A 17,628-nucleotide genomic window follows, 5' to 3' on the forward strand; every position below is an offset into this window, starting at 1 on the left:
GACATAGGATCAGCTAGGAAGATACCTCATTGTTAAGCTTCGCATTAACGCAGACGTATTACCTATAGCGACGGTGTATGCACCTAACTCCGGACAGGATGGATTTCTCAGGGCTATCCTGGCAGCACTTGAAAATATAGCAGAGGCATATGTCATACAGGTGACCTAAATATAGCCTGGGATCCGGAGACTGATAGAAGCAGAGTGGACTATGCGCCCCAGAACACACCGTCCCTGCGACTTAAAGAGAAGTTTAAGCGATTGAGGTTGGACGACGTCTGGCGCACTTCCAGGGATATGGAAGCAGGATTTACGTACTATTCACATACACAGAAAGTAGTCGCGCATAGACTATATCTGGGTGTCCTGCCGAAATGGCAGGGCATGTCCACGAGGTATCCCTGGGCGCAATTGTGCTTTTTGACCACGCACCCCTTGGCGCGATGTTAGATGAACTATCGGCAGAGGGGACTCTGGCAGTGGGTATTACCAGATACGGTTTTGTCGGCGGTAGTAGAGGAGAGGATTCAGACCTATTTTAGAGAGAATGAGATGTCGGATACCTCCCCGGGTATACAGTGGGATGCCTTTAAGGGGGCAATTAGGGGGGATTGATCGCACCTAAAGCTTCGAGGGAAAAGCAGAGCAGAAAGTTAGAGGAGGACTTGGAGACACAACTTAAAGATAGCATGCCGATGATGGGTAATTATCGAACGAGGGACACGATGAAAACCCATAGAGCAATTCGGCGGCAGCTCAAGTTACTAAGGGCCAGAAAGGTGGAGAGGAGCCTTCTTAAAGCTAAACAGCATTATGTGCAAGTAAACAGAGCAGGGAAGCTCCTGGTACAACAAGTGAGAAAGAGGGGGGCAGCCCATACGATCTTAAGAATCAGAGAAGGGGAATGGGACGATGGGATAGACACGGATGGAATCATAGGGTGTTTTGAATGCTTCTACGGGGCCCTGTATCCTTCAGACAAGCCTCGGAGAGGCGCAGAACACTTATTTGGAAGCTGTAACACTCCTGATGCTGTCGAGGGAAGATGGGGAAGACTTGGAAGAGGATATCAAGGAGGAGGAAGTTAGAGTGGCTATTGGGAATCTCCCCACACACAAAGCTCTGGGTCCCGATGGCTTCACGGCCACTTTCTAAAGAAAAATAACAGACAGCCCTTATCCCCGACTTAACGGGATTATATAACTTATTTGAAAGAACAATTCATATCGCCCAATAGCGCTAATATCAACGCTAACATTTATACCAAGATTTTGGCTTCTAGATTGGAAGATAGGCTCCCAACTCCTACAGGCCCTAACCAGGTGGGATTCATTAAACAACATCAAACGTTTTATAATACAAGAAGGGTGTGTCATCTAGTAGAGAAGGTTGAGGCACGTGGGATTCTTGCGATTCTCCTCGCCCGAGATGCCGAAAAGGCTTTCGACCGTGTGGAGTGGTTGTTTCTCTTTCAGACATTGGTATACATGGGGTTTGGGGAGCGCTACACCTCTGGAGAATACAAGCTAACTATCAAACCCCCCACTTTGCGCCTGTCCATTAATGGACAGCTCTCCGGCATCATCCACTTGGAAAGGGGGACCAAGCAGGGGTGCCCATTGTCTCCCCTGCTCTATGCAATCTTTTTTTAACCCCTTCTGCAATGTCTACGAGAAGCACCAGGAATGAAAAGTATCCACTTTGGGAGCCGCAAACATAAAATAATGGCATTTGCCAATGATATGTTGTTGGTGTCCCTTAGATCAATAGTCTCAGAAGCTAGCATTGTTTGGTGATGCGTCAGGTCTAAAAATAAATACACATAAATCAGAGATACTAAACCTCACACTATCGAGGTAATTGGTAAAGGAGATGCGGGGTGCACACAGTTTCAGTGGGCAGATAAGAGTAATAAATAGTTAGGGATTCACATTACTTCAATGACAATATTATACGATGCAAACTAACCCCAATTGCTCAGCACCCTTGACGCAGACTTGCGGCGTTGGATCCCTCTACACTTATCGTGGATGGGGCGGATGGCCTTGATTTAAATGGGAACCCTCATGTTTTCTTTACTACTTTCAGGCCCTTCTGGTCCCCTTATCTAGGAAATTCTTTAAGTCACTCAATCGGCTCCTATCCGTGTCAATATGGCATAATAAAAGACTGAGGGTGGCCCTGCAAACCTTAACGGCCCCAAGGAATACAGGTGTGGGGTGTGACTGGCCATTCCTGATTTCAGACAGTGCTATTGGGCGGCCCAATTGCTGAAACAAGTTGGCTATTGAGGAAAACAAGCCAGGTGCTGAAACAATGGCTATTGAGGGACGATAGTAAACTCTGGGTTTCCATGGATAGAGCAGTGGTGGGGGCTCCATTGGATGAAGTATTATGGTTAGCATAGGAGGATCGGTCTCCTAGTATGCGGGCATCGCGGATCAGTGCACTCATGGGAGAGGTCTGGGATGTGATAAAACAGGGGTATATCTCAATTATTCCAGGCCCATTCACACCACTATTTGGGAACCCCCAGTTCACACCAGGGATGCAGGCGAAAGCCTTCAGGAAATGGAAAAAGGCAGAATGTTTAAGGCTCAAAGATCTGATGCATGGCCAGAAAGTCAAAACATTTGAGCATTGTAAACAGTCCTTTGGCCTTACGGAAGGGGAGAGCCTCCATTATTACCAGCTGTGGCCCTGAGGTATATACACCCCCCCCCCAATAGATTGGCGGCAGGCAGACACCTCACCGCATTTGAAAAATACATCACGTCTCATTCAGGCGATAAACATCTCATCTCAGCATTCTATGCACTATTATCTGAAGGGGCCACTCGGGAGAAGTGGACAAATATGGGCAAGTGGGAGAAAACTCTAGACCGACAAATATCAGGAGGAGGAATGGGAGGTTTTATGGGGAAATATCCGGGGGCTAACTCTGTCTATCCAATTAAGGGAGAAAAGGTATAAAACCCTCTCCGAATGGCATTATACCGCAGGGAGGCTTAGATCCATGTATCCGGAGGTATCTGCAGAGTGCTGGCGAGGATGTAGGGGGCAGGGGGACTGGGTGCACATTTGGTGGTCTTGCCTGGCTCTGAAACCATTTTGGGGCAAGTGTGTAGGACAAAGAAGGAAGTGTTAGGGGTGGATCCACCCATGAGGATATAATGAAGCCGCCGCCAGCACCGATGAATGTGACTGGGGGTGCGCCGTGAGTAGTACCGGATCCTTCTCTATCTGCCTAAAATGTCCATCAAGCCGCTTGTCTAGTTGTAAATTTGCACCCAGCTTCTTCCAAACCGTTGAGGCTACTGAAAGGACATGCTTTTGAAGGAGGATGCCGGACCTGTTGGACGATTTGAGGGCCAAAACCTCGACCAACACCTGTTGAGCTTGCTCTGGTTGAGAGAGTCCTAAATAGTCTGCCAGCCCTTGAAGAGGGTGTTAGAACGCTTTAGCCGAGGCTTCAGACTCATCAGAGTCGTTGTCAGTGTCATCCTGGGCATGAAAGGGAACGTCCTCCCGCTAGTCACATGAGGAGACCCCCCCTCCCCTGAGGACTAATTTCCTATACGGATGGAGCCGGAGGTATGGGAGCCTGCGGTGGAGGAATAGGAGACAGTGCGGAAGCTGAGGCAAGGCCACAGCACCGGTGCTGGGGCAGCCGGGCAGGCCTGGGAGGCAGCATCTGGGGAATCACGTACCGGATAAGGTCCTTAAGGTAGCCCACCATCTGTTGCGATTTCATGAATGTTAGGAAGCGCTCGAAAAAGCAGACCTCAAATGCTGCCTTGCTTGGGCGAGGGTTCCTCTGAAGCACAGGGAGCACGTGCTTGATCCTGGACCAACAGCGCACTCACCAGCTTGGAAGGCTCTCCCCCCCGGTGAATTGAAGCGGTTAACCCCACGACTGAGAAGCAAACTGGCACCCTTGTGGCGACCAATCGACCCTGTCCTGCCTATGCCTGGCATGCGGCCCACTCAGACGAGGGAGACTGCAGCACCTGGGGGTGAAATCAGGACCCAAATCCAGCCTTTATGGTTCTGCTACAGTCTTGGACAAAGACCAGGGAGGGTGTTCGGGGTGAGGGGGTTTGTAGCATCCTGCTGAAGACTGTGCAAGATCCCGTCCTCCTGTGCCGAGTTCGGCCTGGAAGGTGGTGCCATGTGAGTGGCTGCCATTTTGGGGTCAGCGATGGAGGCTAAGGGAATGCCAGGTGCCACAAAATGGGATGGCCCAGCCCGAGCCTCGAATTGGACTCCGGAAGGTGTGATACCTTCAGTCGAATGACTGGTAGTCCTCTGGTGCTGACCCTCGACCTCAGAGATGGCTCTGGTAGGCGCTACACCCTCGGTGCAAGCAGCAGTAGTCGATGTGCTCGTAGAAGACGCCACCATCCTCTTTTCTGAGCTAGAGCCAGAAGGTCTCTTGCACCCTGGTGTTGGTCTCGGAGCTGTGGAGCCCCTCTGAGGCGGATCCGGTAGGGCCCCCGAGTCCATCGCAATATGCGTTAGTAGCCTTGACGGCCTCGGGCAGAAAAAGGGACTGAGGTGAGGCGCTGGAATGCAGGGCCGAGTGGGTGTGCATGCGCCCCCTTGCATGTTCTGAAAGGAAGCTCTTATTTTTCACTGCCAAAAGGTTCCAGTTACCGTCCCCATGCTGGGTGGAGGAAAGGGGACGGGACATATGAGTGTGGATGTTGACTAAAACTCCCACACTTACAGTGATTTTCAGATAGAGTATGGGCATGTGAACGGGAAACAGAAATTCAAATAAAAGTAAACTCTGCAAGAAGGCTTAGAGACATTACATTTGGACAAATGTACAAGGTCAAGGGAATGTCCCTCCTTGCAATCCCCTTTGGGTTTGCCGTCTTTCCTCTCTTGCTTAGCTGCCGCCTTGAAACGGCTGTTTCCTCATGTGCTTTGCCTCACTGTTAGGGAGAATTCTCGGTTTAGGCTGGATTTCCTAACCTAGTGAGTCCCCCAGCAGCTCTGCTGCATCTTTGCTGGATTTTTGGGGTTTAATTTTTTCTCCTGCCAAGAGTGAGACTCTTTTACCATCACTCTTGGGCATGATTTGAGTGTGTTTCTTTGACTCTAGATGTGTTTAATGGGCTATGGGGTCTTTTACTCCATAGGGCTTCATGTGTTTTTGTGATGTGTGTTACACAGCACCCTCAGTGCAGTAACAAAGGGGGTGTCATAGCGACCCCCCAGTATAGACTCCATACCCTGGGACTGACTACTGTCTCCCAGGACATGTAAAGTCACCATTGACTTTACTAGTCTCAAATTCTGAACAGAACCAGTACAAACCATCATATCGTGGACGTACTGGCCGGGGCAAATCGACTGCCCCGGGGTCTGTTAGTCGAGGGGGCACGTCTCCGTCCCCCCTGATCGAGTTTTGGCTGGTGGCAGTGGATACAACTTTTTATATTCGACCACGAATATATTCCTATGGGTTTTTCCCATTGTTCGAGGCTACCAACTTTAATTATTTAATTCCTATAGCCGCTGGTTTATTTATTTAATATTAATTCTCCGGTTGGTATTTTTTGCTAAGACTCGGTTCTAAAATGGTGTTGGTGTTCTCTTCTGTGACTCCAACCCAAGTCGAGCCCTTTGTTCCAAATTTTGGCGGGCTTCTCCACAGAAGCCGCCAAAAGTGGTGCCACTCTGTCTGGGTACCACAGGGGGTGTGGGAGGGGGTTTAGGCACCCTGGACTGAGTTGCCTAGGCAACTCAAGTCGCTCTCTGTCCTGATTGGCCCAAGTGGTGAGCCGGCCGGCTCACCACTTAGCAAGTTTGAGTGACAGCTAGGCTGAGTGAATGGGAGTTTTCTGCATAAAAGCAGGGCTTTGGGGACTGGAACTGCAGAAGTCGCCACAGGACCGAAGAATCCGACGAGGGAGATGCTGAGCCGACCTGCTACGACGACACCACCGGTGGAGCCCTGCTGAACTGTCTCACCACTTTTCCCAACGACAGAGGAGATCTCCAGCCCGGAGAGTCTTCTTCCTTCGACTGGTGGGGATAACCAGTCTGCTTCCTTTTTCGCTTCCTGGAGCAACTCGTGGCCGCCTTGCCTGTGCCAAGCACCCCGGCAACCGGGATACCACGTTTTACCACTACCGCAAATCAAAGGGTAGTACCTTTAACCGGAAAACTCGGCGGCTGGTTTCTTTCCTGGCAGTGCAACGACCTTCCTCTTTCCTCCACGTCGAGATCTTCTCTTCCTCTGGACGACGCTGCGACTTGCACCCGCTGCCAGGAACAACTGCCCCGCTGGAGGATCCTTTCCACCTAAGGTACCATGTTCCGCCTGGCTTCCCTTGCAACCAACTGTACGGGGTAGATTTAGCCCCCGGCTTTCGAACCTGGGTTAGCCTGGGACACCCTGGCTAAACTTTTCTGAGCCAACTAAAACTTCTCTGAACTCCCTGCAAGACTTTGTAAGCCTGCTGTCATTGTGTGATCTTGGGTGCATTTGTGCCCTGCTCTCTCCAAGAGTGGGCCCGGCCTATGGACTTTGGCTCACAAGTAACTTTCGACTTTCCTGCCTTGCTTAAGAGTTCCTAAGTATTAGTGTGGTGTATGTTCCTACATTCTGCCTTTTTCCCTCCCTTTTTCGTTAACTTATTGGAGTGCCATCTATAGTTAAGCGCTCACCTCTGTCTGGAAATAAGTGGGGTTAACGAAGACTTGTCTGATAAGGAATAAGGGATGTATGTGTATATATATATATATATATATATATATATATATATATATATATATATATATATATAATAGTAACTGTGTTTAGAGTGATTTACAATATTAGTGCTGGAGTGTTTCAATAAGTGTGTTTTTAAATAAATAATTATATACCTTGATACCAAAGCTCTGGTCAGTGTTTGCTTGTGCTATTGTGTCTGAGTGCCTATTGTGTATACTTTACATACTGCTTAACTCTTCTTGAGGGAAGTCTGACTGCTCAGCCACAGCTACCAGGTAAATCTGGGTGGTACATACTGCTACCAAGTGGGTTTACTGCCAACACCGGTAGTCCTAAATCTTTTGCAGTGGTCCCCAAGGGAACTGCGCAGGTTTCTGCCTAACACTCAGAGCGTGAGCTCGTACTCTGCTTTTTATCCGTGTGGAGAAGTGGAATGGAAGTCAGGTTTGAGTGTGTGATGGTCAGTAATTGCCTGAACTTGCATGACCATTGTATTGGGACATGTCAGGTATACGGCGTGGGCGTTAGTCTGTTTTCCTTCAAAGCGGGCTGTCCGTGAGAAAGTGTTCATGTTGTAAATGGGGGTGAGGGGGAGTACAGTTCCCAAAATATCCTACCTTGTAGGATGGGGTAAAGTGTTAAAAGGAAGGGGATACCGCGTCTCACCATCCAGTGACCCACTCCCACAAGACCCTTCACCCAGATGATCCTCCTGCACCTTTCCACCCCCAGGAACTGGACCCAAAAGCGATGGCCGTGTCCTAGCCACCTGGATGACAGATCTCTAGGGACTAGTGGGTGAGACACCTTCTAGTTTCTCACACCTCCCAGACGGTGACCTGGACAAATGTTTAACTTTTCCTGCATGTAACAGGAAGATGAAACACGGATGCAAATAAGACATAAAATGGGGATCAGCACCACAAGCACACAGCGTCAAATCGACAAGAAGGGAAAAGGAAAAGGACAGGTGCTTGAATATATGCTGACATGTCACTTAAGAATATAATGGTTGGAATGGGGACCCCGTGTTGTATCTATAAGGTAACTGAGTTGGGGGGTAGAGGGGTGGGGGAGGACAACGTCAGAAATGATTGCATGATTAAGAAGCCGATTGAGAAAAGGGAGGAGATATTAACACAACACGCCAGTACCAAAGCCTTTGTGTCATGATCTATGTAAGCCAAGTTATTTATGATTTTAATAAGTTGGAACTATCAATCACATTGTATTGTTAAATCACTAATGCAATTAAATAATACAAAATAATTAAAAAGAAATTGTCTCATAAGAGCCCAATATAGAGAATCTCCCAACTCAGGCGTTGAGTAGATTTCCTGTAATTCAGTAGGAATTCCAATGGGAACAGCTGTTAAAATGGATTTCTAAACTCTGACCTGGTAGACAGAGGTTTAGGAGGCCACCCTCGGTTTAGTGAAACAGGGGAACCTTCTGGACATGCCAGACCAATCTAGGTAGCTTGGCAGGTGGTCAAGACTAAGTCTCAGGAGGGGTGAGAGTGATTACAATGAGCACACATAGTAATGAACCACAAATTACTCTTAGACAAGTGTAGATGAAAAAGGTTTATGGTGTATGCATTGAAAAAGATGCATCGAAAAGACAATGCATTGAAATTTTATGTTTTACATTAAAAGTACATATCCATCGAAACTTTTCCATCGAATGGATATGTACTTTTAAATGTAAAAGATAGCATTTCGATGATTTTATTTTCTATGTTAAAACGTTACATGGAGCTGCCCAGTGCTGAAATGTCGGCACTGGCAGCTCCTTGTAAGGTTTTAATGTTTTGCTGTATATTGGGGGTTCCCCCCTAACCCCCTTAACCCTAACCCTTGCCCTAACCCCAAACCTAATTCTAACCCTTGCCCAAACCTTAAAATCCATCGAAATCCATCAAATTTTATTCAAACAAAAGGCATTTCGATGGAAATGTTTTCCGTTGCATAAAATTCGATGGAACTGACGTAGATGCATTTGCATTCGATGAAAAGTCTAGATACCCATGAAAAATATCTATACATTTATTGTCGGCCGGACCAATAGACACAAGTAACTTTAGTAATGCGAAAACAGCTATCACACAAAATCCCTACACTATACAATATGCATACATTATGTTTCCTAATGCATTACAGTGGTAAAATGCAGCCACAAACTGAAAAGAGAGGGTTCAGTTAACACATTAATAGCAATAGGCAATTTTTCAGAATCGCTCCCTAACTTTCAAGTTCAGCCCTAAGAAGAGGGGAGCCATGTGCTCAACAGTACAGTGGTTTGTAAAAGCGCACGATCGCACAGGTGAAACAAAAAGCGGGTCTTCTTGGGAGGGCTGTAGCCAGTCAGGAAGGGGCTTGAGGCGATGAATTGGTTTCCACTATTCGAGCAGGATCTGCCCTTGGTGGCAGAACAGTTTTCAAAATATGGGATTAGCTAGGCAGCGCAGGCTAACCCAGCCAAGATCGAATACCTTTTTGGGATACTTGTGCGTAAAAGTGATCACTTGTGCCAGGGGGCCACCGGTAAGTGATGCAAGTAACTCACCGACCCTCGGAACAGTCTGGACCAAAATTTGCCTGTTTAGTCGAGGTCGCTAGTAGGTTTGAGTCCTGAAGTTTCGCAGCAATCCGGCTCCCTGCAACTGCTGGGAAAACGATTGTCTGACGCGACAGTTGCCTTTTCTCAGCTTTCGAAGGAGGTATGAAGAAAGTTCTGGCGCAGCAGGCCTCAGGGCACAGGAGGGCAGAACAGCAAGGGGTCTACAGCGATCGTCACCACCAGCTAGTGATGCAGGAATCACAGGTGCGGGCAGAGTTACGCACTCTCCTAATTCGGGACCCAGAGGTGCTATACCTGCGAAATGATGTGGGAGAATGCACAAGACCACAAGCATGCGATGGTCAGGAAACGCAGTGCTTTCTTTGTAAGGAGATGCCTCCCGGTAGCGCGGAGACAATGGCAGGTGTCATGGTGTTTGTCCCAGAGACACTTATTAGCATGCACTACATCTCCCAGTAATCCTATCAGCAGACAACGTCATCACGTCTCGCTTGCGATACGGAAGCAGCAGTTCATAGCTTCCCCGATGTTGCCGGCGACGCTCCTTAACCGTCGCGTTCGCCTGCCAAGGTTGCTGTGTTTATATTGCGCCCATTGATTTCCTGGATTCCTCGACCCTGTTTTCGTTCCTTGGACTTGCTATTTGCTTCCTGCCCTTTTGCCTCGACACCTGGATCCCCCCCCCATTCTGATTGACTTCCTGGTTCCTGACATTCTGCTCCGTAGTACGGACTACCTTTTTGCCCAACGTTTTATTTTTAGATTTCTGCCTCCGTACACAAATCCGTACGGCATCACCTGCATTGGTGGAATCTCACGGGACTCAGGTGTTCCCCACCATTAGCATACCTGGGGATCTCCGTGTTTTGTCTCTGAACTTTTATTCACCACGTTAAGGTAGTCGATACTTCATTCATTGCACTCACGCCACTCTCCACCTTTCATTCCTTTCTGCTTTGTCATTTCACCCTTGCTTCCAAAAAAAGGCACCTCTTCTTCATCAGCGCACTGGATACTTCTGCACAGACTGTTCATTCAGGAGTTCTTTGTGGATTCTTCACCTTGGACTAATTGGATTGTGAGACTTTTTCCATTTTCTTACGGATTGGGCTGGGAACCTTCTATGCTTCACCTGGGATTGCTGTGAACTGACATTGACTTTTTGGTCCTTACTAGTTTGCGCCCTCGTTCTGCCCTGGTCAGGTCATCATCAGCAGCACACCTCTTTTCAGTTGGATCCAGCACTATCCCTGGCATGTCCTTTTACGCCATGCAAAGGCCATATGCAGCATACGTAGGTTTCGGACCAGCCTTTTATGGACCACAGGTAAGCGTTGGTGAGTGTATTGAGGGTGGAGTGTTATTGTTTGTTATTTCATAACATGTCCTGTGTACCTATGCAAGGCATAAATTAGTTTTTAAAAATTGATTAGCAGAGTTTGCTAATTACATTTTTCTTGATTAGCAAACGAACCCATTTGATTAGCAGTTTTCTACTAATGTTTCTAACGCCACCAGAAGATACTTGTAACCAAGACATAAAATAAGCAACAATACAGCAGTTTTGCTTACCGCTTAAGTAAGACGTGAGATAAATCTGGCCTTGCAAATTCTTTCTGTAAAATGGTGCATGTCACCACAAACCCACTTTAGTGTGGCACACTGCTGCCACCCAGAGGCCAGCCATGCACAGTGAAACCTTTATTTGACATTTACTGCAAACAAAGTAAAGTTTAAATAAAGGTTTCCAACATCCCCTGCAAATAGTACTGGCCCTTCTTAAAAATCTACTTGACTATGCGAGTGGGCAAAATGCTTTGCGAGCCCAGGATGAGTGTCTGTAAAAAAGGTTAGCTGCATGAATGGACACAAATAAATAGATACGATAAAAAGGCTCTGAAAACGGTTTGACTAGCTCTCTCTACTGCAGGTGCAAATATATAATACAATCCTAACCATAGAGCAAAGTGAGCTCTGGAGGCAAGTTAGCTTTGTGTATTCATTATGTAAAAGACTAAGCAGAGTGGATGCGTAGCAGGCAGAGAGCTGGGCAAACTAGGCAGAATATTGTAGTTTGCGGCCATCTCACTTTCAGTGTAGCGGGTATAAACCAACATGGTAAGATAGAATGTCCAGGAGTATGGGATCAGCTCATGGGTTGAGCACCAATTACAAGCTGTATGTAACCAGCAGGCCACAGGACTAGGTTTGCTATCAAACATTTGGCCGTTTGGTCATGTACATTTTCACAAGTGTCCACTCGTCGATATGATTCATCTTTACCAACAAAATGAAATCTAGCCGACACTGAGATTTAGATACACTTCACTGTAAAGAGTGGAGACAATGCAGTGTTTTACAGTAGCAATACTGTAATTATGCATTATGTATCCTATTGCATTTTTAGAAAAGGAATTGAAAGCCTTTTGTAAAAAAAGAAAAAACTAACACACATTGGTCTTTGGCAGACTGTAACGCTCACCTGATTCCCACGGAGGCGCAGGTCTGGCTTCGAGTGCTGATGCTTCTTCAATGGTGAAGCGCAGGACTCTGAAGATGGACAGGAAGGGCCCCTCTAATCTGGCTTCTCCGGCTCGCAGGAATATTCCCCTGTGCGTGAAAAGGGAGTATTACCTACTGACTGAGTTATGCTCAAGCCTCCCACTCTCTTACAACCCTCCACAATTCCCTGTGAAGTCTCACCTTAGGGTCAGGAAGGATGAGCTCTCCATCCTGCTTCTGATGCAGGGGCGCGTTGAAATCCAGTTACTTCACTGGATTGAGGATTGATGGGAGTTCAGGTAAGCTTGACTATTCAGGTAAGGCTCTGTAAAAGTTCTGTTGCAAGTTCAAAAGTCCAAGCTTAATAATAATGTTCATTGTCTTTTTCCCCTTAGGGGCTGGGGTTCGGAATGCCGGAGATATGGCGCCGACCCGAAGTGAAACGTGCAGTTCCAGTAAATGACAGGTAAGTTCTGGATGAGCGCTCGGGTAATGTCTTTGCATTCGCTCATTCAATGTCTTTGTCTTTTTTCCCCATAGGGGCCGGGGTCCGGATGCCTGGAAGCGGCAAGACCCGAAATGAAATGGGAATGACCCAACAGGTAAGACTTAGAAGGAAACTGAGCTTTTCCTATTCCCTTCCTTCTCTCACCTTGTTCTGGTCTTTTTCTCTCTAGGCTCTGGGAAGTGGCTGTGGATCCGGATGATCGCTGCTGAAGATGGTGGATTCCAGGAAATGTGAGTGAAATGCAGCGCTGCAGCGATCGTAGCAAAATGCTTTTAAAATGATGTCTTCCTTTTCAGGATCGTGATGTCTCTGTGGTGCTGATTTAGCAGGTAAGGTCTTTTGTCTCCCTTTGCAGGTGACCCAGGATACTGACGGGCGTGGCTGAGGTCCAGATGCAGGAGCTGACACGGTGAGCGTCCAGCTGCGAGGAGCAGAACAACGCGAAGCGTGAGTTGCTGATCGGGTGTGGTTTAAATAGCTTTGGAGAGAAGTTCCAAGTGTGTATCCTTCCCCGACCACACCCGAGTGGAAAGTAGTCCCACAGGTAAAGTAGTTCCATTCAGGCCTCAAGAGGGCCTGGATGTGGCAGCATGGTCTGCATCAGGTAAGTGCACATTAAAACACTTGCACACATGTCTAGCTTTATGAGCCTGGCGCCTAAGGCGCCAGGACAAAGGTCCAACATGAGCCTGGCGCCTAAGGCGCCAGGACTGTGTCCAAAGGGCCCCAGCTTGGGCCTGCTGCCACTCCCCTGGGGAAAATGATGCCTGCCTCTGGGGTTGCTGGGTCGGACCTGGCTCCTTGGAGGTAGGCATCATGACACAGACAGGATACAGTTAGCTTAATAACAGTATTATCCTGATTATTTCTGGTTTGCAGTTATTTGAAAAATAAAAATAAAATGTGCGTAGCGAAGGGCACATGAGTTATGGGGATGATTACTGCTGCACTCTCTCCATTATTCACTTTGAACTTGCAGTGACCAGAGAAAAGAGGGTGGCAAGAACTCTAAAGGCAAGAGAGAAATGCAGGGTGAGCTGTGCTTTCATTGAACAGGGTAACTTAAATAGATAACTTTGCTACACAAGTGCCAATTTAATTAGCAAACCTACAGAATTGCATAGCAAATTGTTCCGCGACACTGCTTATTTTATGCCTTGCTATGTGTTTTCTCTCTTTTTAGCTCTCTTGCTGCCTGGTCTTTTCACCTGAGCCCCTGGTCAGAAAGGTTGTTTCTATTCTGCTGACCGCGCTCTCAGGGGGAAAGTCTCTCCCTGAAGGAGCCCCCTGACATTTTTGGACGTCAGGGGATTCGTCGTGGGATCTAGTTCCCGACAGCGATGTCCCAAGTCTCAGGTTTGCACTTGAGACGGTGGTGGTGGTTCTGCGGGTTAACCTGAGATAGAGCTGGACCGTTCGCTGGATGGCCCAGGAACACTTCCATAGGGGTTTGTTTGGTGGGTAAGCAGGGGGCGCCGAAAGTAGTTGTTCCCACTACTGCAAAAGAGGAGAAGTGCCTTGGCAGGCCTTCTTGATCAAAGAAGAAAGCAGGTGTCCGATGGGACAGCATAGGGCAAAAGGTGCCAAAATCTTCCACAGCATCTCCGGCGGTTTAACAAGTCCATTTCTTCTGTAGTTCAGTGAGAACTCAGGTGATCGACCTGGAATGGATGCAGAGCCCCCTCTCTTATCCAACATTAGCTTTGCGCCAAAATCAAGGACTTCCAATCGAAGATCTGCCCTCTTGCATGCATCCCAGTCGTGGACCAATCATGGTCCATGGTGGTCTCAGTCATTCCAGCACTCCAGACACCTTGGCACCAGTAGTGTGGATTGGGACCAGACAATTCCCAACCTGCTTCCTGGGCGCACACACGACAGGCAGAAAGAAGCCAGGAAAGAGATCGGTTTTCGCAGGAGACTGCATGCCCAAATATGGAAAACCCAGGTTACTCGACCTGGGTGAAGGCAAGGGACAAAATGGTCATGGGGCAGAACAGAACAAAAAACTTTGTAGCTTGACCATTTTCGGACCTGGCCACAGTCTTGAACCAAATGCGATGTGATTCATTAAAAAGAAGTAAAACACTATAAAAAGTAACTGCTGCAACAGTTCATCCCAGCCACACTCGTACAATGACTGAAAAATCCTTTGAGGGTGTCTATGGCCATAAAACAAAAAGGGACCCCATTGCACAGTACTGGAAGGTACATTGTGCACTGTTAAAAAGTTACCAAGAAATGGCAACATAGTCAAAGACAAAAAGGAAACGGTTTCCTAGTACTAACAGTCTGAAGGACGTGTCAGTTTCCCCATAACAAGTGAGCAAAAGCCCAGGGGAGTACAGCTGAAGGCTGGGCTTCACTGGAAAAAGTCAGGATAGGATAGCCAAAAAAAAGCAAAAGGTTCGGGGGTCCATAAATGGAGGGAAAATTGCACATAAATGAAATCTTTCCTAACGGCACAGAAAGAATCATCTTGTCAGTGGGAGGTCACATGGGATCGCTTGCCCAAGACGTCAGTCATTGTGGTAGGGGCATATGGGGAATCCCAGTTGAAGCAAGCCAGGCCTCAACTTCCCCAGTCACCTTCGTAAACACTCTCAGAGCGCAGCTGAGGCCAAAAAGGACAACACAGGACAGGCCCCTATTGCAAGGCTAACGTGATTTGGGTTGGCGACCTAAAAACCATTAAAGACGAGAAAGCTCTGCCCCCTCTATGATCTTTGTACCTGCCCCTCAATGATCTTTGTGCCATAGAAGTTGCATGCTTGTGAGCCAATCCAGTGCAAATGGCTAACAAGAACATGGCAATTATGGTGTTCTTTTTTCTCTCACTTCGTTTGTGTTATTGTGATAGTGGAAGATCAGCAAATCAAAGGAAGTGGTCTGCCATCATTGATCCATATTTATTAATCTCCTCTCCTAGAATTTCGATTCTTACTTCTCTCAAGGCTGGGAAAAACAGTGTCAGATGTTTTTAACGTTTCGTTAGAGTCTTTTAATAGTGTCATGGTTCATGCTCAAAACCCCCTGGATCTGATGGGCCCACCCCAGTCACTGACTCCCATAAGGGCTTATCAACCTCCTGGACTCAGTCCTGGCGCCGTTGGTGCCAGGCTCATAAGATTAACTGCATGGAACTACTTACTCAGTCTAGTGAGGCTGAGCCTTTCTGCATACCCAGGGTGTGGCAGAGGGACTACTTTATCTGAAAGGCATGGTGTGGTAAAGGGACTACTTTACCTGGAACTACTTGCAATGCTATTTAAGCCACGCCCTGCAGGCAGAACACGCTTCGCGTTATTCTGCACTTCTGCAGCGTAACGCTCACCGTGTCTGTCCTGTCCTCGAACTGCTTACAGCCACGCCCGTCCTGAAATCCATCCATCGGTACCTGAAAGAAGAAAGACAAGAGAACCGAAGTCAGTACAGCATCAAAGGCCTTACCTGCAGCATTCTATCCATCGGTTGCTCCTTCAGCCGTTCCCCGGACCTCTGCACCTGCTGAAGGGAAGGTATCCGCTCAGGCATCCAATACCCACCCGGGGTCAGCATTCTTCTGGAAGACCTCGGAGCGGTTCTTCCATTCTTCATTCCACAGCTGCGCCGCTTCTGCAAAGAAGGAAAAGAAACAGCAGGTTAGTCGCGCACGGAAGGGAAAACAGTTATTCACCGCCACACTCTTGCGCTATTACTCACCTGAAGGAAATCTGCTCAGCATCTTAGGAAGAGTTGATCCTCCATTCAAAAATCCGGTCGAGACTGTTAGGCAGAAACCTGTGCAGTTTGTTACGCTCACCTGGACCCCACAGGGGTGTCGATCAGACCCGGACAGCTGCGGTCTCTGTCAACGTGATGCAGAGATGACTGTCTGGACAGGCCCGCCTAGTCTTGTCTGCTGGACCCGAAGAAGTATTTTCCTGCAAGTGTAGACCGGGATTAGCCACCTGTGGGTTTTAGTGATGGCCACCCAACTGTTCTGGCTCTCCCCCAATCACCTCCGATATCCCCTTAGTAACCTCACCTTATGTTTGTAAAAGATGAGCTCTCCATCATGCGTGTCTTGCAGGGGTGCGGAGATACCAGTTACTTCACTGGTTTGAAGGCATTGGGAGAGTTCCGGTAAGCATTGAATCTGAAGTCCCAAGCGGGATTGGTAAGTATCAAGTTCAAAGAGTTCAATGTGCCCCATGTTCACTCTTGTCCCCTTCCTTCCTTAAGTTGCAACTGAGTTTGTGAGAAGGTCTCGTAGCTGCTGCTGGCGTGCAGGTAAGAGTCTGTGTTACCCAACGCTGTCCGGTAACTATTACATGCGTTAACGTGTTGTTTTTCTCCCTCTTTACAGATGCGGCATATGAAGATATGGAGAATAATACCGCTGGTGGTAAATCAGGTAAGTCTATGGTGGTAAGAGGTATTAGTTGATTCCCTTGGCTCACCTTGTTATTCTTGTGCCCCTAGGTGCCGGAGTACGGCGAAGAAATGATGGACAGTGCCGGATCGAAAGATGCTGTGAGAACTGGCGAGTATGGCGCCGTGCTGGAGCTAGCGAAGCGACACGTGCAGGACTGATGTACTTTCCAGGTCGGGAAATTAAATGGATCCGGAATCTGAGGAATTTGAAATAAGTTTGTTTTCTAACCTTGTCCTTTTCTTCCTCTTTATTCTAGGAGCTCCGGATTCGAGGCAGGCGTGGCAGGAGACTGGATGCTGGCTGCAGGCACGCGGGCGTGGCAGAAGACTGGATGCTGGCTGCAGGCACGGTGAGAGTCACGCTGCTGGATGCAGAATAACACGAAGCATGTGCTGCTGTTCGGGCGTGGTTTAAATAGCCTCCAAAGTAGTCCCAGGAAAGAAGTTCCCCAGGATCACACCCGAGTAAAAAATAGTCCCTGTAGTAAAATAGTCCCATCCAGGCCTCACGTTGGCTTGGATTTATTTGCATCATGGTCTGCATGAGGTAAGTAATGTCTATGAGCCTGGCGCCTATGGCGCCAGGACTGAACCCAGCCAGCCCCTAGCTGGGGCTGCTGAGGTTTTTGTAAATGTCTGGATGCCTGCTCCCGGGGCTGATGGGCTTGATCCGGATGCCCGGGGGTAGGCATCATGACACAGTTCCCTTAGGGACCACTGCAAAAGATTGAAGACTACAGGTGTTTGGCAGTAAACCCACTTGGTAGCAGTCTGTATCACACAGATTCACTTGGTAGCTGTGGCTGAGCAGTCAGACCCCCCCCCCCCCCAAGAAGAGTTAGGCAGTATGCAGAGTATACACAATAGGTACAGGGACACAGTAGTACAA

General features: G+C 48.0%; 1 protein-coding gene across 3 annotated transcripts in view; it reads right to left on the minus strand.

Annotated features, from left to right (window-relative positions):
- ASAP2 (ArfGAP with SH3 domain, ankyrin repeat and PH domain 2) overlaps nucleotides 1–17,628 on the minus strand; it is a 2,176,645-nt gene that overhangs the window by 377,209 nt on the left and 1,781,808 nt on the right. The gene's annotated exons all lie outside the window — the stretch shown is intronic.

This window comes from Ambystoma mexicanum, chromosome 4p (assembly GCF_040938575.1).
Source record: "Ambystoma mexicanum isolate Mex_15411 chromosome 4p, UKY_AmexF1_1, whole genome shotgun sequence".
NCBI lineage: Eukaryota > Metazoa > Chordata > Amphibia > Caudata > Ambystomatidae > Ambystoma > Ambystoma mexicanum.